This window comes from Neltuma alba, unplaced genomic scaffold (genome assembly GCF_004799145.2).
Source record: "Neltuma alba isolate B1F8T4 unplaced genomic scaffold, ASM479914v2 tig00006517_pilon, whole genome shotgun sequence".
Taxonomy (NCBI): Eukaryota; Viridiplantae; Streptophyta; class Magnoliopsida; order Fabales; family Fabaceae; genus Neltuma; species Neltuma alba.
In genome coordinates, this window is record NW_021634486.1 from 107,169 (window position 1) to 115,029 (window position 7,861).

Here is a 7,861-nt window from a genome sequence, read left to right on the forward strand (position 1 = left end):
TGCACTCACTTCTCCATTTTTGATCTTCCTTAGTGATGTTGGTGTGGAGTCCTGTAAACAAGTAGAACCCACAGCAGTACCACATCCAAAAATAGGAACATGAAGAGAATAAAAATGAAATAAAGACAGCTTAGAAGTTAATCTCTCCAAGTAACTATCACAACCAAGAAAATCAATAGTACTCCCATCAGTAGGAGTCAAACTTTTATTTAAATTTTTCAAATACTCAAGCTCATGTGAAGTGGAAGCTGAAGAATCCAACTGACAGTTGTTGGAGTACAATACATCACTATCATATTCACAAAAGGTAGTGTTTAAAGAGGGAGAAAAGAAAGAGCAAAAAGATTTATGCAAACTACTATTTACAGAGTAAGATAAATCAGGAGGCAAATCACAAGATAAAATTTGTTGGAAAGACTTATTGATATTCATGATTTTATCTATTAAAACTTTAAAGCCTTTCTCAACATTATTAGAAGCTACAAACTCATTGGAATTATCATGAATTTGATTCTTAAGGCAATGGTTAGGTTCACATTTTTCCACAGAATCATCTTCTAGGCAATTCACATCAATATCATGCTTTATATTATCAGCACTTTCAGTACTAGAAGGTAATGCACACACTTTACCAAAGTTCTGTTTTTGCCACTTAACAAGTATATCATTTTTGTTATCAATGCAATCCATGCATATAGTGTGAGCATTGCAAGAACAAGATAAAGGTTCATTCAAATTAGAATCAGTTTCACCATCCAATTTAGCACTAGAAAGAGAAGCATGTTCTTCACACAAAGAAGCAGTGATAGTGCAAGCAACATCATCAACTAAACAACTACTATTAGAAGTGTTCAAGTGAGAATTTTTATTTTGAAACATATGAGGGGATTCAACTATGATTTCCTCATCCACCTCATCATCACTCATATCATCAGTAACTTCAACAGGAATAGTAGCTACAGCACAAGAGTTAATCTCCTCAAGAAGAGGAGCAATACTACTTGATGTAGGGCACAAGTCCTTGCGAGTTTGTAGATGTTCTTGCTTCATCTCAGCCTCTTGCATGAGTGAATATGGACACTTTGATTCATCCTTCCTAATCTCAGACTCAATTTGCGCTATATCACTTAAGAACTTGCCCAATGCACTCTGACATTCTTCTAACTCTTCCTCTAATTCCTTAGAGATCCCAAATATCTCTACCTCTTCAAGTAATCCATGGTAGTATGAATTCAAGCGACCATACGATTCCTTTAAAAATCATATCTGGTCATTCTTAGGAATAGTGAGAAATAGGTCAAGTTCGCTGAATTGATGTTCATGAGATTAAGGAAGGCGTTGGTGCACGGATTGGGACGAGGGTTGGTGGTAGCATTCATTTGGTAGAGGAGGTGGTTCAAAGGAGGGATTATGTAATGAGAATGGTTCAAGGTGTGAAGTGGAACATAGATGGAATGATGGTAATGGTCCATAAAATGGTTGGTGAGATGAGGAAGTGTATTGGTGGTAGGGTTCATGTGATGGAATGTTTGGCTCATGATATGGATGATGTAAAGGAAAGTGTTCAAAGTGTGGATTGTATGGTGGAGGTGATAGGTCATAATGTTATCCTAATTATGGATGTTGGTTTGGGTGTGAATGGAATGAAGAGGTATGGTAAGGGGAATGTGGAGGGTCATTCATCCAATCATAGCCATGGTTATGGTGAGGATAGGGAGTATCATGTCCTTGATAAGTCCCACCATGTTCTTTATGATCAAAATGTGCCTGAAAGAGATCCAATTCTTGTTGTATAGCATTAAATCTTTGAGAGAAACCATCACCCATCACAACGTTGTCACCTATAAAAGAGGAAGGGTGATCAAATGGACCTAAGTTATTATTAAACCAAGCCATAAGAAAGCTAAATAATTAATTCCCAAAGAGTTTTTAAGTTTAACCTAAAAAGAACTAGGGTAAGAAGCAAAATTTTTTTTTTTAACTAGACTCTAGAGAGATATTTTCTTCTTCAACTATTACCTCACTTGTCCCCTCAGCTCTCTTTTCTTTTCTTATCTTCCTTAAACTCTTTTCAATCTCAGGGTTATAGGGTACAAGTTTGGTCTTTCGGGGCATACAAGAGAGTAACTCAAATCAAAATAGAAGGAAACAAAATTGACTTGAAAAGCACACAAAGCCAAGTAAAAAGAGGAGATGTGATGGATGTAAGTGTGTGAAAATAGGTATAAGATGTATGGTATGGGTGGTAAGTGTGTGTATGAGGTGTGTGGACAAGAATAAATGAAAAAGACAAAGATTTTTTTTTTTTGAAAACAGTGAAGGCGCCACGGCGGATTTTCAAAGGCACTGCGGCACTTTTGACAGAGAGGATGTGCTGCGGCGGATGAACCAAAGAGCCACGGCCTCTTTCACATAAACAAATTTTCTATGTGTTGGAGACAGGTGCCGCGGCGGATTTGAATAGGCGCCATGGTGGATTTCACAGAACCACCAACAGTAATAGCGAAAATTCAAAAAAAGTTTCAGATTAGATGCCAATTTGAATTTTTCCAGTAACCAAAGTTCTAAACCAATCAAAATAAGTTCCAAGAAGTAAAATACACTTGAATATGAATACTTTTCATGCAAAAACCCTTGGATACAAAATTGAAGGTATTAAACCAAAATTTTTCTCTATACACTCCAAAACTTTAAGCTGTCAAAATCAACTTTGAGCAAATGAGTTCAAAACCAATTTCCTAATGTGAACACCTTCAAAACCAATTATAAGTGACTTGGAGAGATGGTGTGTGCATCTAAATAGATTTAAAACCAAAATTGCATATTCACAAAATATCAAACCACAAGTTAAAGCAACACAACCAACTATTCAGCAGCAACCAAGCCAAGAAACCAATTGGTACAAGAAAAACCAATCAATACACCAATGGAAAGCCAATGCAAAATGCAAAGTATGAACTTATATGCAAGAATAAAAGTATGAAAAGTAAGAAAATCAGGATTTTTGTTTGTATTTCTCAAAATTTTGATGCAATGCAAAATCTATTATGCACAATGCAAAAATGTAACCTAACAGGCTTATAAAACCCCAATCAACCAAAGTTGACAATTAACTAGCCTAAGGAACCAACTTAATGGCTCCCCGGCAACGGCGCCAATTTGACGAGGACCTTTTGTCATTCGCCTTGGGGTTCTCAATCAAAAATAAATCCAAGTTATGCAGTATAGTGCAAACTCAGGTCGTTTTACTTTTGGGAGCCTTTATTGATTACCTAAGCTAGACTAAATGCCATGCAATGCAATGAAATGGGGTTTTGGGTTTTTAAGATTTAAATGAATGGTGCCTAAACTAAATGCAATGAAAACAAACCTAAGATACTATATTTTTGGTGTTTTAAGATAATAATGATGGAATGGAAATGAATGATAAGGAAATCTCTTAAAAATGGTTTTGATGGCAATCATAGTTCACTTAAGATATTGGGAATTTCAGAAATCCATTAGGTTCTCTTAATAACAACCTCAATAACTCATTGAGTCCAATGTCTAAATCAATGAACTTCATTAATGAAAACATTGTTAAGCTCCCCTAATGTGTAATTTGAGAATGATCATGCAATTGGCTCAATGTAACCCACAATCAACTCAGTATCAAAACATGACCATGCAAGATAGGAGAGAATCGAGAGAGTTACAAAGAAGCATATATGTGACCACATATATTTAAGCACAGAATTCAACATTAACCAATCCAAACTACAAAAGTAAATCATTAACCAATGATTACAGAGTCAACTAAAGTGTCTCACTAAGAATCTACAAATCCTAAACCTAGAAAATCATAAATACATAGCTAGAAACTAAAGACTGAAACTGAAACTCCCCTTTGAAGCTTAGCAACTCATGCCACACCACCATTCTTCAAGAGTTGATAAACCCTAGCCCTCCATAGCTCCAGGCATTGCTCCAACCAGTAGCAACAGTCGAATCTCCATGGAAGAAGAGGTTATGGATGGATTGAAGGGAAAGATGATGGAATGTAATGAAGAATTGATGGAAGGAGGAGATGAGAGGATGATTCGGCCAAAGAAAGGTGAGGAGAGACTGAATGAGGCTTCCCTCGGTTGAAACTCAGCTTATACTGGCTACTAGAGGTGGTTTTGGGTCAGGTTGAAGCCTAGGGATCCGAATCAGAATGCTGAAATTGTGACTTCTGCAATTCTGACAAATCCGCCACGGCGGATTGTACTTTTCAGCCAAAACGCAAAGCTTCATTTACTCAGGGCCTCTGGTGTAATTTCTTCAATTCTAGGGCCCTTTTCTGCCATTAATTTAGTCTTTTACTACCTTGAATGTTGGGACTAAAGTGTGATTTCCAAATTTGCCCAAATTTCTCCAAAGTACCTACATGGAAAATCATACATAATGTAGCATCAATTATCCTAGAAATCAATTAATAATAATTAATCTCCAATTATGACAATTTTGCCCCTATTATGCACTAATTCAAGGTAAGGCACTTTAATATAAATTAAGCACACAATAAACAGTAAAAGAGCTACTAACTATGATAAAAACCCTTAAAATGATATGAAAAGACAATGAAGAATTGGGTTCAATCAATTCCCCCACACTTAAACCTTAGTACTCCTGGACAAAGGCAATACAAAACCAAGGCAAGAGAATAGCATTAATACAAATTGGAACCGCTATGAATTCAAAGTAAGAAAGCAGTAGTGCCATTAACCCAGCTCTTCGAACAAGCAATCATAGTGATCCAAGTTAATAAGAAGGGATTAAAGTAGAGTACAATTAATGCAATGGGAATGAGCAAAAGAGAAAACACTCAGAATATAAACTGTTTCACTCTACTCACCAAGTTGGGGTAATTCTCTCTCAAATCCACTTAATCAACCACTTAACCATAAGCTTGTTAAAATCCTCCCTCTCCACTCTTAATGCATGAATGCAATGATCAAGAGGACTTTTGAGGTTATGATGAATGGTGAAAAAAAAACTAAATGGAATGACATGAAGTGGAAAGATACAAAGTGATAAAGCACCAAGCATGATCAGAAAGGGCTTCCAACTAACATTTACTTTCTCTTGAAGCACAACTTTGTTCTTCAAACCACCAATGAACTGCCTTATTTCAAAACTTTATTCTTTTGGTATCATTTTATTTTCATCTTTCTTTCTTTGGCTTTTCTTAAACATTTTCTTCTATGTCTTTGCCTTTTTCTATTTCTCTTTTCTCTTCTTTTTTTTTTCTTTTGGCAATTCAAAACCCAAGAAGACAGAGTTTAACACATCATGAATGGAATAGTAAAAATGTTAGAAACTTGAATGTATAATGCATGTCTTGGCACTTAAGAAAAGATAAAGGCTCAAATGGTTAACAATGGATGAAATTGTGAGGGTTTGTGTTTGGAATGTAAGGGTTTAGAAAAGAATGCCTCTATCATGCTCATCACATTAATGCAATTAAGTCTTGATTAAGAGTTAGAACAAGTTCTAGAAAGTGGAAAATATAAGTGGATACAACTCACTATGAATGAAAATTAGGCTCAAAGAATCTTCCAACAAGGCTAAATCTCAAATGCGCATGCACAAAGATTAATTGTACTCCAGATTAATCACAATGCATTAACTCAATCAATATAAAAGCAAGCTTGAAGAATTGTGACCAATGAAACTAAAATAATCAACTTTGAACAAATAGCAATTCTTATAAGTATCAATACAAGTTCATAAATATTTACCAAAGTCCAAGAATACACAAATTCAAGTGTAAGTTAATTGAAGCAAAAATTTTCAAAAATATTGACTCAAAATCTTCAAAATTAAGTTCAAAAATCAATCAAAACTTGAAATTTTTTTTAGAAAACCAGGTTTTTCATTAAGCACAGAAAAACACAACACAATCACTGAATATCAATCCCTCCCCCACACTTAAATCTTGCATTGTCCCCAATGCAAAACTCAAGTGTAACCCTAAACAAGAGAAACCAAAACCAAAAAGGGAGGAAAAGAAAAGAAAACAAACTACTTTTACTATTGGCTATGTCCCTCCCCCACACTTATCTCACAAGACAAGCAAATAATTCAAAAGATAAGAGTTAAGGAAGGAAAGGGACAACCTTGAGGACGAAACCTCTTTAAACTCTTGTAGGAGAAGTTCTCATCCCTGATGAGAAACATGTATTTCCTTAGTGCACTCACTTCTCCATTTTTGATCTTCCTTAGTGATGTTGGTGTGGAGTCCTGTAAACAAGTAGAACCCACAGCAGTACCACATCCAAAAATAGGAACATGAAGAGAATAAAAATGAAATAAAGACAGCTTAGAAGTTAATCTCTCCAAGTAACTATCACAACCAAGAAAATCAATAGTACTCCCATCAGTAGGAGTCAAACTTTTATTTAAATTTTTCAAATACTCAAGCTCATGTGAAGTGGAAGCTGAAGAATCCAACTGACAGTTGTTGGAGTACAATACATCACTATCATATTCACAAAAGGTAGTGTTTAAAGAGGGAGAAAAGAAAGAGCAAAAAGATTTATGCAAACTACTATTTACAGAGTAAGATAAATCAGGAGGCAAATCACAAGATAAAATTTGTTGGAAAGACTTATTGATATTCATGATTTTATCTATTAAAACTTTAAAGCCTTTCTCAACATTATTAGAAGCTACAAACTCATTGGAATTATCATGAATTTGATTCTTAAGGCAATGGTTAGGTTCACATTTTTCCACAGAATCATCTTCTAGGCAATTCACATCAATATCATGCTTTATATTATCAGCACTTTCAGTACTAGAAGGTAATGCACACACTTTACCAAAGTTCTGTTTTTGCCACTTAACAAGTATATCATTTTTGTTATCAATGCAATCCATGCATATAGTGTGAGCATTGCAAGAACAAGATAAAGGTTCATTCAAATTAGAATCAGTTTCACCATCCAATTTAGCACTAGAAAGAGAAGCATGTTCTTCACACAAAGAAGCAGTGATAGTGCAAGCAACATCATCAACTAAACAACTACTATTAGAAGTGTTCAAGTGAGAATTTTTATTTTGAAACATATGAGGGGATTCAACTATGATTTCCTCATCCACCTCATCATCACTCATATCATCAGTAACTTCAACAGGAATAGTAGCTACAGCACAAGAGTTAATCTCCTCAAGAAGAGGAGCAATACTACTTGATGTAGGGCACAAGTCCTTGCGAGTTTGTAGATGTTCTTGCTTCATCTCAGCCTCTTGCATGAGTGAATATGGACACTTTGATTCATCCTTCCTAATCTCAGACTCAATTTGCGCTATATCACTTAAGAACTTGCCCAATGCACTCTGACATTCTTCTAACTCTTCCTCTAATTCCTTAGAGATCCCAAATATCTCTACCTCTTCAAGTAATCCATGGTAGTATGAATTCAAGCGACCATACGATTCCTTTAAAAATCATATCTGGTCATTCTTAGGAATAGTGAGAAATAGGTCAAGTTCGCTGAATTGATGTTCATGAGATTAAGGAAGGCGTTGGTGCACGGATTGGGACGAGGGTTGGTGGTAGCATTCATTTGGTAGAGGAGGTGGTTCAAAGGAGGGATTATGTAATGAGAATGGTTCAAGGTGTGAAGTGGAACATAGATGGAATGATGGTAATGGTCCATAAAATGGTTGGTGAGATGAGGAAGTGTATTGGTGGTAGGGTTCATGTGATGGAATGTTTGGCTCATGATATGGATGATGTAAAGGAAAGTGTTCAAAGTGTGGATTGTATGGTGGAGGTGATAGGTCATAATGTTATCCTAATTATGGATGTTGGTTTGGGTGTGAATGGAATGAA